Below are 14,453 nucleotides of genomic sequence, written 5' to 3' on the forward strand. Positions count from 1 at the left end.
ATATGAGTGACATTTTGATCATGTAGCAGCTGGATGAGGTTTACAGGTAGACTGTGGGAGTTCCCACACCCAATCCACGGGTCTATACCAACCCGTACTTTTAGTCCTGAGTGGATTCTCCAGGTGAGACCCGCCCTGATAGGTCCCAGAGCCTTGATGACAACCTTCCATATAGTCGAAATCCCGGATGTGCTTCTAATAGGTCTCCTGATCCAGTCCAGGGTCTGAAGAGGGGCGATATATTTTGAAATTGTCACTCTGGTCCAAAGGCTGTCACCTGTGAGTAGATGCCATCCAAGCTTTGCAGCTAGAGCAGAGGAGAAATCATCAAGTTTTTTAAGTCCCCAGCCACCCCATTTTTTAGGCAGATTCAGAGCATCCCATTTAACCCAAGCAAAAATCTTGCCCAGTTGGCTACCTTTCCATAAGAATCTGCAACAAAGGGCTTGTATTCTGGTAAGGATCCCTCTAGGAATCTAGGCCAGAGACATCCAGTACACAGGAGTGGCTTCCAATACACTCTTTATGAGGGTGAGGCGACCAACACGTGAGAGATATTTGAGATACCAGATGTTGAGTCTTTTTTCCATTTTTGCAATTAGCCAAGACCAGTCTACAATCTTATAGCCCAGGGGCTTTAACTTGTATCCCAGATATTTCAGACCTTCAGTAAGACCCAACTGTGAGAATCGAAAGCGTTGGAGAGAAAAATGTAACTCATGTTGAGTGCATGCAGTCGCTGTCAAGGTTGATTTGTGTTCATTTAAAACCATACTTGTAGTTGACATGAATAAAGAGAAGATGGATCTGATGCTGGTCAAATCACCAATGCTTCCATTCAGAAAGATCAGGACATCATCCACAAAGAGTAGATGTGTGAGCCTGCAATCATCCATGATCTTGATGCCTTGTAGTCTGCCACCTCTATGCTCCTCCTTTATCTTCCTGCTGAGACCTTCCATGACAAGGAGGAAAAGTAGAGGAGAAAGAGGGCAGCCCTGCCTAAGTCCTCTTTCCGAGAGAAAAAAAGGGGATGCACTACCGTTGACCAGGACACTATAAGATATGTTAGAGATACAACTCATAATCCATTTAATGTAAATGAAAGGGAAACCCAGGTGAGTTAGTAGCATTTTGATGTATAACCAGTTGACTCAGTCAAAAGCTTTAGATAAGTCCACTTTCAGTGTCATGCCTTTGCCTTTCCTAGTGTGAAGAGTGTGCAACACTTCCTAGGCAATGCCCACAGCTTCAAAGATTTGTCTATCATGTAGGAAGGCAAATTGTTCTGAGGAGATATGCTTGGAGAGAATGGGTCTCATCTGGTTGGCAATGATCTTATATAGGCAGTTACAGAGAGAGATAGGGCGATACTCGTCAAAGGAGGAATGGTTATCAGCTTTAGGGATAAGTGTAATAAAGGTAGAAGTGATGGATGGCTCAATTCTTCCATTTATTTTGGATTCCTCAATGACATGCAGCAGATCCGACCCAAGGACATCAAAGAAGGCCAGATAAAACTCGATGGTCCAACCATCCAGCCCAGGACTTTTGTCTTTCTTGAACCATTTCAATGTGGCTTCCAGTTCTTCCAAGGTGACTTCCTTGATAAGCTCCCCTTCCTCATCTTGTTCCACAAATCGTGGGAAGTGCTGGGCAACCCTAATGATATCTGCTAGGTTTGCTTCTCGAGGGGCCCTGAAAGCTCTCTTAAAATGGGAGGTTGCAAGAGAGGCTAGCTGCGGGAAAGTGTTTGCTGGTAGTCCATCTTCATTCTGAAGTTGCCAAATAGTGTTAATCGCCTTTTTGCCATTGGCGAACTTATGATAGAATTTTGTGTTAGCATCCCCTTCCTACATCCATATCACCCTGCTTCTTAGTCTCCAGACTTATTCACGGTCTTTAAGAATTTTTCCTCTTGCAGAGTAAAGGGATGTTATCCTCTCCTTATGTTCGGTAGTGTTGAATAGGCCGCCCTGTTCATTTTCAAATATCGACAGATCATATTCTATTTGTCTCAAGGAAAAGTCATCCTGTGTCCTCTTATTGTGAGCCCATTGCTTGGACATTTTCTTCAGCATATTAAGGTTGTGTAGAAACCCCTTTGTATAGTTGCCCCCTGCCCCCGGAGGGTTTGCTTTCCAGAAGTCTGTGACCATGCTGATATAGGAGGCTTCCTTGAGCCATGCTGAACAGAATTTGAAAGGTCCTTTGGGTTTTGCTCTTCCTCCATCAATTTCCATATAAATGGGGAGGTGTTCAGAGATCCCTCCTGATCCGACCCATTGTCTAATACAAAAACCCAAGTCAAGTATGCTTTCTTTGACAAGGAAACGGTCCAATCTGCGAGCTAGACTATCTTCCCCAGTTCGATTATTTCTCCAGGTGGCTTGTATCTTGGCTGAGGGAATGTCTATCAGCTGGTGATTATCCAGAATGGTAGAAAAGTAGTCCGAGAGTGAATCTCTCTGTGCGTGGTGGCCCCACGACTCTAAATGTCCAATGGAAAAATTTAAATCTCCACCCAGAATCAGATGATGAACAGAGAAGGAGTCCGACCCCAAGAGATTGTCCCAAAATTCCGGTCTGTTTTGGCATGGCCCATAAATATTAAAAATTCTAAAATTCATGCCAAGATCCACTGAAAAAATGTCAGCACCAATATGATCAGCCCCTCCCCAACAGTTGATCAACTTAATGGAGCGGGCATTATATCCGAAGGATATACCTCCAGATTTCCGTTGTGCATCAAGTCTAGTGAACTTCCACCCCGGGAGCAAGTGCTCAAGAAATCTAGAAATGTCAACAACAGTGTCAAGGGTCTCTTGTAAGAAAATAATGTCAAGATGATCAGATTGAACTATCCGACGGAGTGACAGCTTTTTCTCTGGCCTAGCAAGCCCACGACAATTGTAAGAAAGAATCTTCATGGAGGGGGTTCCGAGGGGGTTTCTCTAGCTCTAAGGACCCTAGGGATAGTGGACTGTTTACCAGCTGCAATATCGTCTCCCACTTGGGATTTTGCTTTAGTAATAGATGAGGGTCGGCCTCGAATGGGTTTGTGCAGGGCGGGGGTTAGATAATGTCAAGGCCAACATGATCCACCGCCTGTCTTTTAGCCTTTGAATGGGTCATATACCCCTGCACTGCGAGGATAATAGCCAAGGAAGAGAGAGGGTTAGGGGGAGTAGTCGGTAGGGAGGGAGGAGTGGGGGCAATGATAGGAAGAGAGGGGGCAAAGTCACAAAAGATCTGGGCAGGGGGAGTAGAGGATACCGGACCCAAACCCAAATCCAAAGAAAAATCAGATGACAAGAAATCGTGAACATATGAGCAGCAAAGAGAGGAAAAAGGAAGAGGGGGGCTCATACCCGAGTCGATGGAGTCTCCAAAGGTAGACCTGGCAATATCAGATGGCGGAGGAGGAGGACGAAGTGGGGGCCTTCCTCATTTCTTCTGTGTGGACTTGTGAGGAGCTGAAGTCGAGGTCGTAGGTGCAAATTGAGATTCGGTCCTCCTAACAGGAGAAGCGGAGTGTCGAGGCAATTCCTCTGGGATACGAGGTTATTCCACCTAATTAGTAACTTTTTTGTTCAAAGGCTCCTGACTCAATGCTTTCCTGGACAATCCTCCATTCAGGGGGCAATCTTTAAACAAATGCCCAACTCTGTGGCATCTCCGGCACCAGAATGGGACACCCTCATAGTCCAGGATTTGTCGTCGAGTTATATTCCTCCATTGTATATTGATATGCTCCAGTAATCCATCAGTTAGATCCATGTGAACTAGGATCCTAGCATAGGCCATGCGCCCCGTAGTCTGAAAGGAGGCATCATATGTAAGATAGTTACCAAGAGCATTCCCAATTCTCTTGAAAATGTCCTCCGTCCAGAAGTGAAATGGTAGCCCCGGGAGGCGAACCCAGATAGGTCCGGCATCCACCCTTTCTTGTTTAGGATCGAACATCGGCGTCCACCTCCGAAGAAGAACAGGGGCTTGGTCAATGTGCCAAACAGTCGAAAGGACCCAGTTGGTGTGTGCCAAACAACTAAAACGCATTATAAACCACCCTTTAACAAATGTCTGCACCCAAGGGGGGTCATTTAGATGATGTCCCCATACCTCCATTGTCCATTTCTGCAGTCTCTCCACACTATAGTGTCTTCCTCTGACCTCACCAACCAAAACCTTCTCCGACGACTCCATAGTCTCCAGCAATGGAATATCCTAAGTGAGCTTGAGAAAAACTTCGCAGTTCTTGAGCTTTAGACTCCTTTTTCTCTTGGACCCCTCTCTGAACTTGGAGGCCGCCGCTTCGAGCAAAACGGAAGTCTGTGTAGTCACAGGGGAAGATGAAACCCTAGCTGCGGTTGTCAGGATGGAAGCGAAAAACCCCGGAATAGAGCCGATACCAGTAAAATTGCCCTGCAGAGGAGCCGCCGGGGTAAGAAAGGTAGAACAGGCGGATGCTAGAGAAGCCGAAGTCGAGAGTTGTTCAGACAAGGGTTTGCATATGCCAGACGAGGAGGGGTTCGAAGCCGCGGCCGCACCTAGGGTTAGACCATCAGGGGCATTTTGTGGCTCAACAAAAGCCAAAGAGCTAGGAGAAAGCGGCTGAGAAATGTATTCCGGGTTAACAGGGGTGTCTTCTGGCAGCGAGACCGACGTGAAACGCGAGTTAGAGATGGGGGGAAGGGCATCTATCTCTTCGGAGAGCTCATTTTCAAAAGAGTAGAAACCCTCCAGAGTGGTCCTGGCCTCCATCCAAATGGGCTCACCTTCCAACGGGTCCACAGTATAATCTAGGTTATCCCCCATAACTGTCTAAACCGTTAGCTGACAGCTGCCTGTGGAATCGAAACAAGGAACGGGGGTAAGGGTAAATGGTGAAAGGTAAAAACTGCCCAGGTGAAGATGAAAGACCGGTAGCAGCTTTGGTTAGGGAGAAAAAAAAATGCGGGCAGGTACCGACAAGGAAGGAGGCGGGTAATGTGGGCTGTCGATAGTAGAGGCGATTTAGAAATTGCTTACGGGGGCAGACGGTGTGTGCGGGTTGCAAAACCAGGATGCCACAGCTGACACCAGTGCAAGAACCCTAACCCACCCATGCTGTCTCTCTCCCATTTTGTCTTATATAGTCATCGTCTCATTTGTAATTTGTCTTAGGTAATAAATGACATGTAATGAAGTCAAAGGGACACATGTGGAATGTGAATAGCGACACATTGGAATGTAATAAGTCATGTATAGAATATGAACATTCATAGAAGTCAAAGAGTAAGGAGGAATCTCAAAGGTCCTTTTTATTTATTATAAATAGCTCCTCATAACTTAAGAAAAGGGATTTTTGGAGGGCTTGGATTCTAGAGGTCTTACCTTGGCTTCTCTTGTAATACATAGGAGATAGATGATTCTTTGGAGAAGCAAGTTGTGGCTTCGTGTTCCACGATTAGATACAGTGTTTCATTTATGTAACAATGTATTTGGGATCTTGCACTTTTGATTAGAAGCTCAGTGAGTCAACACTTCCTCATACATGTACCATAGATGTAGTTGGACTATTTTGGTTATGTTTATGGCATATGTTGTTTTAGTTACATATGAAGTTAACGAACTAATTCGTTGCTTAGCTATATTTGTTATTGACTGAGTGTTGTTATGCTTTAATGATTGTTGTTTATTATGTGGATTAATCTACAGGTATTCAACAAGTCTTTCTCTTCATCCCCGGGTCCCCCTTTAGGATAATACTATTACTTTTCTAACCGGTGGCTTGTTTTCCCTACCAGTCGTGGAAGTCTCTCTTGTACACCTTACATTGGGTGTCTCACAAATCCCACATCTTGCTGCCCCAAAGTGGTGTTGTGTTCTCTAGTCTTGGATTGGAACCAAGGCATATCTTTAAACCTCTCTAATGGTGGCCGGACTGTATGACTAGATGGGGCTCCTACACCAAACAGTGTGAGGTCTAATTGGGACTTGACATTCGGGAGATCCCCTTACAATGTTGGAAACATCCAAAACTGTCAACACTAATGTACTGGAGTCAAGTCATATTTGGAATTTTGAAAAGAAGTGGAATTTATTTTTTTTAGTCAAAAATGTCAATTTTGTCCCCACAAGACCAATTCGGCCCTACCTAGACAAGTCAACCCTGGAAAGTTGTTAGGTCCCTATAATACTAGTGTATCCACCTTATTGTTATTAGTGTAGCCCCCTATTGTTATTGTTGTGCCCTTACATTATTTTTGTGATGTAGGCTCTCATTATATTGTGACCCCTTAGACTCTTAGATATACCAAGGTCTTATCATTTGTATCATCCAAGAATTATTCAGTTATGTAATGTAAATGAGGTTTCCCACTTGAAGAGGATAATTTTTAAGTCATTGATCTATCTTTTTTTTGTGAGTTGGTTGCATAACATTTCATATCAGAGCTTTGGATTCTAGGGTTTCGCTGCTTCAAACAGGCCATCTTGGAATTTTCGCTATATTTGTTTTTCTACAAGGTTTAAAAAGCTTAAATTTCAACCATGTAGAGTAGAAATATTGGTGAACTTTGTGTAGAAATTTCAGATCTTAGTTCACTATATTTTCTGAGATAGGGTCTGAAGAAGTTAGGGTTTTTGCAAGCTCCAAAATTCAATCTCAAACAGGTGACCTAAGGAAATTCAACATAACTTTCTCTCTGAGAATAATGTTTGAATTTAGTAAAAAGTGACTGGAAGTGCATGGGCTTTAGTTTTTTGGGTATCAGTTTCAGGGTTGAAGGTTGAAATAGTGACATGTGGCTTTCCATACAAGTTTGCTCTACTGAACAGGTCTATAATCAAGTCATTGTGAGAGATTGAGCATAACTCTTTCTTGAAGGATCCAATATCAATATTAATTGTAGGGTTGGAAAGAAGACTCAAACGGCTACCATAGGATGGAATTTCAGAGCTTGGAGATTTGAAATTACAGAGATACAACAATTTTAATATCAAGCTCCTAAAAAACAAGAAAAATGTGTGTGTGTGTGTGTTTTACATAAATTTTGTTTGAAAAATTAGTTTTAAGTGATTCAAAGGGCATATTGAAGAATATATATCATTGTTTGATTCCAAAATGCCTCAAACAAAAAATGGACACACCTAGTAAGCAACCAAAAATCTCTTCTATGACGCATGAAGAATAGGAAGAAATGTAGTATGATATATCTAAATTACGAGACTAAGAGCAACAAATTTTTGCTCTTGCAAAAAGTAACAAAAAATGAATTGGAAGCCATGATGAATGTTATGATAGATGGTATGAAAAGGGACATGGGAGTTTTGAATGATGTTTTAAAATCAGGCATGGAAGCAATGCTAAATGTTAAGATAGAAGGGTTGAAGGAAGGTTTGGAAAAGTTGCTAGAATAAAGACTTCCCAATGGTGACAAGGTAATCCATGAAAATCATGATGAGGATAAAAGGAATACGAATTGTGATTTAAGAGACTCCAACGTTAGCTTTAAGAACCACCACATTCCAAATATTGATATGAGGAAGTTTGATGGCAAGGATGCGGTAACATGCATACTACATATGGAGCAATATTTTGAACTCCATGATGTGCAACACACACAAAAGGTACACTTTGCATCTTTATATTTAGAACCCAATCAATTTGTATGGTATCGATGGCTTTGTTCTCGTAAACCACTTGTCACTTGGCCAATTTTTACGGAGGAAATGATAGCTCATTATGAGGATACAAAAAGCAACAGTTTCTTTAGCCAATTGATCAATCTCAAACAAAAGGGTTCAATGGCAGAGCACATTGAGGACTTCCAAAAATTGAATATCAGGGTAACTTATATTCCAAAGGAGCATATTATTAATGTCTTCATAAGGACTTTAAAGGATAACATCCAATGTGAGGTTCACCTTTAGAAACCTGATTCATTGGATAAAGCATTCAGGGCGACAAGAAACGTTGAAAGAAAAATTATGGCAACAAGGAATTCTACCACTCACAACTATAAAGATGGAAGTGTTGCTGCTCCTAGCCTTCCACAAACTACAAGGTTGATACCGCAATAATTCGAGGAAAAAAGAGAAAAAGGCCTTTGTTACAGTTGTTATAGAAAATACATTAAACGTCATCAGTATGTTGAGAATACATTATTCTACATATATTGTGAAGAAGAGGAATAAAAGGAACAAGAAACATTAAAATAGGAGGATATACACCGAGAACCAACCCCAGAGAAAGAAGAAATGCATTGGTAGAAATTACCACTCCTCAAACTTTCAATATAGAAGGATATATCAGGAAGAAAAAGGTAATAGTGTTAATTGATTCGGTTAGTACCCATAATTTTATTCATTGTAAGATAACCAAGGAATTAAATGTCTTCTTATATCCAGCACTAGAGTGTAAAGTCATGGTTGCAAATGGAGGAACTATACATTCCTCTGAAAAATGTCATAATATAAACCTAACCATGGGGGAATATGTATTGAATAGTCCCGTGTTTTTCATTCCAATGGGTGTTGTTGATGTTGTACTAGGAGTCCAATGGTTACAATATTTGGGACGATAGCTTTTAATTTTCAAGAACTTTTCTTGAATTTTTTTTGGGAACGAAAGGAAGTTGAATTAAGGGGTATCGCAGGGAAACCATGAAAGATAATCAACTTTAATAGCATGACAAAGCTTCTGAAGAAAGAATAACGGGGCATAATTGCACAATTATGCTCACTAGACGTTCAAACATTGAAATCATATATTTCTCCAGGTCTCCAAAAAGTTTTGGACAATCATTCCAAGGTATGTGAGACTCCCGAAGGCCTCCCACCTATTCATGATCATGATCATGCTATTCATTTGATTCTAGGAATTGTTCTTCCAAACATGAGACCCTACAGATATCCCTATACCCAAAAGAGTGAATTTGAACGTATGTTAGCATAAATGCTAGAGGTCAGTATAATTCAACCTAGTCAAAGTTCTTTCTCTACTCCATTAGTATTGGTGCACAAGAAGGATGGATCATGGTGTATGTGTCTGGATTATAGGGAATTCAACAAGCTCACTATTAAAGAGAAATTTCCCATTCCTCTCGTTGATGAATTGTTGGATGAATTACATGGACAAATTTACTTTACCAAGTTGGATCTTCGTTCAGGATATCATCAAATTAGAATTAAGACTGGAGACATTTCGAAAATAACATTCAGAATTCATGAGGGTCATTATGAATTTTTTGTCGTGCCTTTTGGCCTTATTAATGCACCTTCCGCATTTCAAGGTTTGATGAATTCCATTTTCAAACCCTTCCTTGGAAAAATTATGTTAGTATTTTCTGATGATATATTGCTCTAAAACAAGTCTTGGAAGGATCATGTTCAACATGTTGAGAGGGTTCTCAAACTATTAAAGGAGAAACAATTATATGCAAAAACCTCCAAATGTTTATTTGGAGTACAAGAGGTGGAATATTTGGGTTGTATTGTATCTCATGAGGGCGTTAAGGTAGACCCTAACAAAATTAAAGCAATTAAGGAATGGAAAATCCCCACAACCATAAAGCATCTTCAAGGATTTCTCAGGTTGACATGGTATTATCGCAAGTTTTTTAAGAATTATGGAAGAATAACAACACCTCTAACGACATTACTGAAGAAAGATGCATTTTCTTGGCCTCCAAAAGCAATTAAGGCCTTTGAACACCTTAAAGAGGAAATGTGCCAAGCACTGGTCTTAGCTACGTCAAACTTCACAAAAACATTTATTGTGGAATGTGATGCTTCACGAAATGGAATTGGTGTTGTTTTAATGCAAGAAGGAAGACCCATTGCTTTTGAAAGTCATCCAATCAACAGAAAGTATTTACACAAACCAATTATGAGAAGGAAATGTTGGTAACACCACATGCACTAAAGCAATGTCTATCTTACCTAATGGGAAGGCATGTCAAGGTAAAAACATATCATGATAGTCTTAAATACTTTTTGCAACAAAAATTTTGTCTTCATAAGAGCAACAAAAATGGGTCACAAAGATGTTGGGTTATGACTTTGAAATCATCTACAAAAGAGGGAAGAAAAATGGTGTTGCAAATGCACTCTCAGGAAAAGATGAGGATGTGGAAGCATTGATTTGTGCCATTTCTATTATCCAACCTGATTGGATAACTGAAGCAAGGCATGAATGGAAGAATGACGAAGAGGTGTAGACACTCATTCAAAAGTTGCAGCAAAATCCTAGTACATCTTATACCTTTAGCTCGAAAAATGATTCATTATGGTACAAAGATTGCTTATGTCTTTATAAGAATTCCCAACTCAAGCAAAATATTCTTTTGGAATTGCACACTTCCCCCTTAGGAGGGAATTCAGGACTTTTAAAAACCTACCACAGTGTCAAGAAGGATTTTTTTTCGGGATAGCTTTAAATTTGATATTCAGAAGTTTGTGGCAGAATGTTTAGTTTTCCAACAAAATAAAGTCGAGACAATAAAGACCTCGGGTCTATTACAACCTTTTTCCATTCCAAGTCAACGTTGGGAGGAGGTTTCAATGGGTTTTATCACATATTTACCCAAGTCTAAAGGAAAGAGTGTCATCATGGTGGTAGTTGATAGACTTACCAAGTATGCACACTTTTGTGCATTATCTCATCCTTTTAAATCCAATATAGTTGCTACTACATTTATGGAAACAATTCAAAAGCTAAATGGAAACCGAAATATTTTTGTAAGTGATAAAGATCCCATTTTCAATGGAAATTTTTGGACGAAATTATTTTCTTGTCTTGGTACATAATTAGCTCATAGTTCATCTTCTCATCCTCAATTTGACGGGCAAACTAATATAGTGAACAAATGTTTACAAGGATATCTTCGTTGCTTTGTATCTGATAAACAAACATAATGGGTCAAGTGGTTACCTCTCGCTGAATGGTAATATAACACTTCCTTCCATACTGCAGCAACAATGACCCCATTCATAGCACTTTATGGATCTCTTCCACCATCCATCACATCATCTTTAAGAGAAAAATCTAAGGTTCAAGTAGTGGAAGATCACATCGAGCATCAACAGCAAGTTCTCCGACTCTTAAAGGATAACCTCGCTCTGGCGCAGAATCGAATGAAACAATAGGTAGATCAACATCACAGTGAAAGAAGTTTTGATATAGGCCACTGGATATTTTTACGACTACAACCGTACAAACAAATGTCCCTCAAGTAAGCTAAGAAGGATAATAAATTATCACCCAAGTACTATGGTCCTTACAAGGTGTTGCAAAAGATTGGTACTGTGGCATACAAATTGGAGTTGCGTGCATCTTCCTGAGTACACCTAGTTTTCCATGTTTCATGCTTAAATAAGGTTATCAGTGGTTGAATTGAGGCTTCTGTGATCCATAACATCTATATATAAAATAAAAAAAAATCAGCGTAAATCACATGTAGAAAATATCCGTCGACGCGTTTCGAACCAACTGGTGTGGTTCATCGTCAGGACAAGTTGAAGAAACAGATCCAGCTTAGCATGTTAAATAGTCTGAGCAGAGCCTCCAACGGCTATCTTGACCAACGGCTAACTTTGACTCTAGGACCAGGATCATAACTTTATTTATTTATTATTATTATATTATATTATTTATTTATTTATTATTATTATTATTATTATTATTAAATAATTCAAAATAATTTTAATTGGTGTCAATGGTTAGTTAAAAAGGTATTGTTAAATAATTAAAAATTATAAGTTATTAAGTATTAAAAAGGAAATTAGTTATATAAAGGACCTTTCATGTAATACATGTATATATAAATATATAGAGTAAAATTAATAGGTTGTTAAGATAAAAGTTAGTTAGAATTAATAAAAATATTGGAACGAAAATAAATAAATAAATAAAATAAAATAAAAAATAAAAATAAGGAGTAAATAAATAAATAAAATAAAGCAAAAATAAACATACAAATATAATCATAATAATAATATATATAAATTAATTAAGAAAGTTGATGGTTATAAAAGGTACTAATATTGAAAAAATATCAGGTAAAAAAATAAAAATAAATAAATAAATAGAGAGAGCGACACATTCTAAAAAGAAGAAGGTTAAGAACAGGATCATAAGAAAACCACTGAGCTAAAAGGAGAAACCCTAGGAGGAAGGAAAAGACAAGGCTCCAAGGATAAGGACCCGCGAAATAAAGGGAAAATAACGAAAGCTAGAGAAAGATCAAAAAATAAATAAATAAGCAAGACTAGGAAGAAAGGGCAGGGATCCAACAGCTACTGATTTTCCAGCCGTCATCTCTATTGAGATTGTTCGGCCTTCTTTCGATTTCAATAGCTTCTCTGAATTTACGATGATAAATAAATAAATAAATAAATTTATGATCCTGGTCCTAGAGTCAAAGTTAGTCGTTGGTCAAGATAGCCGTTGGAGGCTCTGCTCAGACTATTTAACATGCTGAGCTGGATCTGCTTCTTCAACTTGTCCTGACGATGAACCACACTAGTTGGTTCGAAACGCGTCGACGATATTTTCTACATGTGATTTGCGCCGATTTTTTTTTTTTTTATAAAGGTTATCAGTGACAAGCTCCTAGTTCAAATAGTGTTGCCAGAACTTGACGAAGAAGGAAAAATCATATTTGAGCCTGAAGTAGTCATGGAAATAAAAACTTGAAAGCTACGAAATCAATTAATTTCATAGTATATCATTAAGTGGAAGAACTTACCCGTTGAAGATTCCACATGGGAGGATGAGAATTTTATACAAAAGCATTCATAACAATTCAAGTGTTAAGGAAAACATTTTTTTGAAGGAGAGGGGCATGTTAGGTCCCTATAATACTAGTGTATCCCCCTTATTTTTATTTTTAGTGCAACCCCCTAATGTTATTGTTGTGCCCCATAGAATACCACTATTGTTATTATTGTGTCCTTACATTATTATTGTTATGTAGGCTCTTATTATATTGTGACCCTTTAGAATCCTATATATACCAAAAAGGTCTTATCATTTGTATCATCCAATAATTATTCATTTATGTAATGTAAAAAGAGGTTTTCCCTTGAAGAGGATAAATTTCAAGTCATTGATCTATATTTTCTTCTATTTTGTGAGTTGGTTGCATTACAAAATGACCCATTCGACCTCTTGGATGTGTATAAATAGAGGACAGTTTGACCTCATTTGGAGACATGCAAGCAAATTTGATTCTTGTGCCAAAAAGAGAGAGAAAACCAATGAAAAAAACCTATAATAAGAGCTAAAATCAAAGGAGAGAGTGAGGGTAAAAGGAGGAGGAATTTCTGTCACACATGTGAAAATATGCCTTAGTTCCTATTACACATGCAAAGTTGTAGGTCCCGAAAATTGCAGACCTAGTTGCAAGGGCCGAAAATCAAAGGTTTGACTAGATTTGGAAGGTTTTGACTTGTTGGAAGAGCTTGGAAGGAGGATTGACTTGGGGCTTGTGGGGAATCTTGGCCTTGGATTTTGAATCTTGGATTTGTCACTTTGATATGATTCTATTAGAAGAGAAGAATTTGTTGGGTTTTTCCCTTCGAGTTATTTTTCCCTGGCTTGGAGCCTACATCTTGTGTTCATTGTCTTTTTATGATCTTCATGGTTTATGGTTTTGATAATTGTTTTATGAAAAGAGCATGATAAAATAATAAGAAGACAACACATATTCACAAACAATTATCAAGTAAAGGGAAACCACCCTAATTGCCTTGTTGATTTCTCAACATGGTATCAGAGCTAAGATGAGGAGAAGACAACTTGAAGATCACTCTTGTTGACATAAGGGGAACACATTCATTCGAGCTACTTTGAAAGGACATCTCTTGCAAAGAAAAAGCAAGGGCATAAGGAAGAAGGCTCAAAGGAATACTACTACATTAGTTATCCATCTCTCTCTATCATTGAAGGATATTAGCTACTCATCATCATTTTCAAGAAGATCAATCTCTCTCTCTTGGAAGCTCTTTGATAATTATTTATTTTGGAAAACATCTCTATAGAACTCATTACTCAAGAAGCATCAAGAATCCTGGGAACATAATCTACACTATTGAAAGCATCATTATTCATCTTTGAAGCAACTTGAAGATACCATTGTGCCATCCATCCTAGAAGTCATCTTTCAAGAACATCTTTAAAGTCTCTTGGAAATATTGGGAGCATCAACATATTTGAAGATGTTATCATCAAGCAGAACACTATTTTGACAAGTACTACAATATTCTCTATGTCTCGATCTTTAAATCAAATGACTTTATTTTGTAAGGAAGGCAATAAGCTCGATGGATCGACAAACTTTCAGGCATGGAAGAAGATAATAGATTTGGTGCTCATAGAAAATGAAGTCATGGAATATGTTTTAGGAAAAGTTGCAAAAATCGAGAAGGATAATACTCAAGAATGGGCCAAGTACACTAAAGAAGAA

Source organism: Pinus tabuliformis, chromosome Q (assembly GCF_031772625.1).
Source record: "Pinus tabuliformis cultivar Carrire ecotype Pingquan chromosome Q, CPIR1, whole genome shotgun sequence".
Classification (NCBI taxonomy): domain Eukaryota; kingdom Viridiplantae; phylum Streptophyta; class Pinopsida; order Pinales; family Pinaceae; genus Pinus; species Pinus tabuliformis.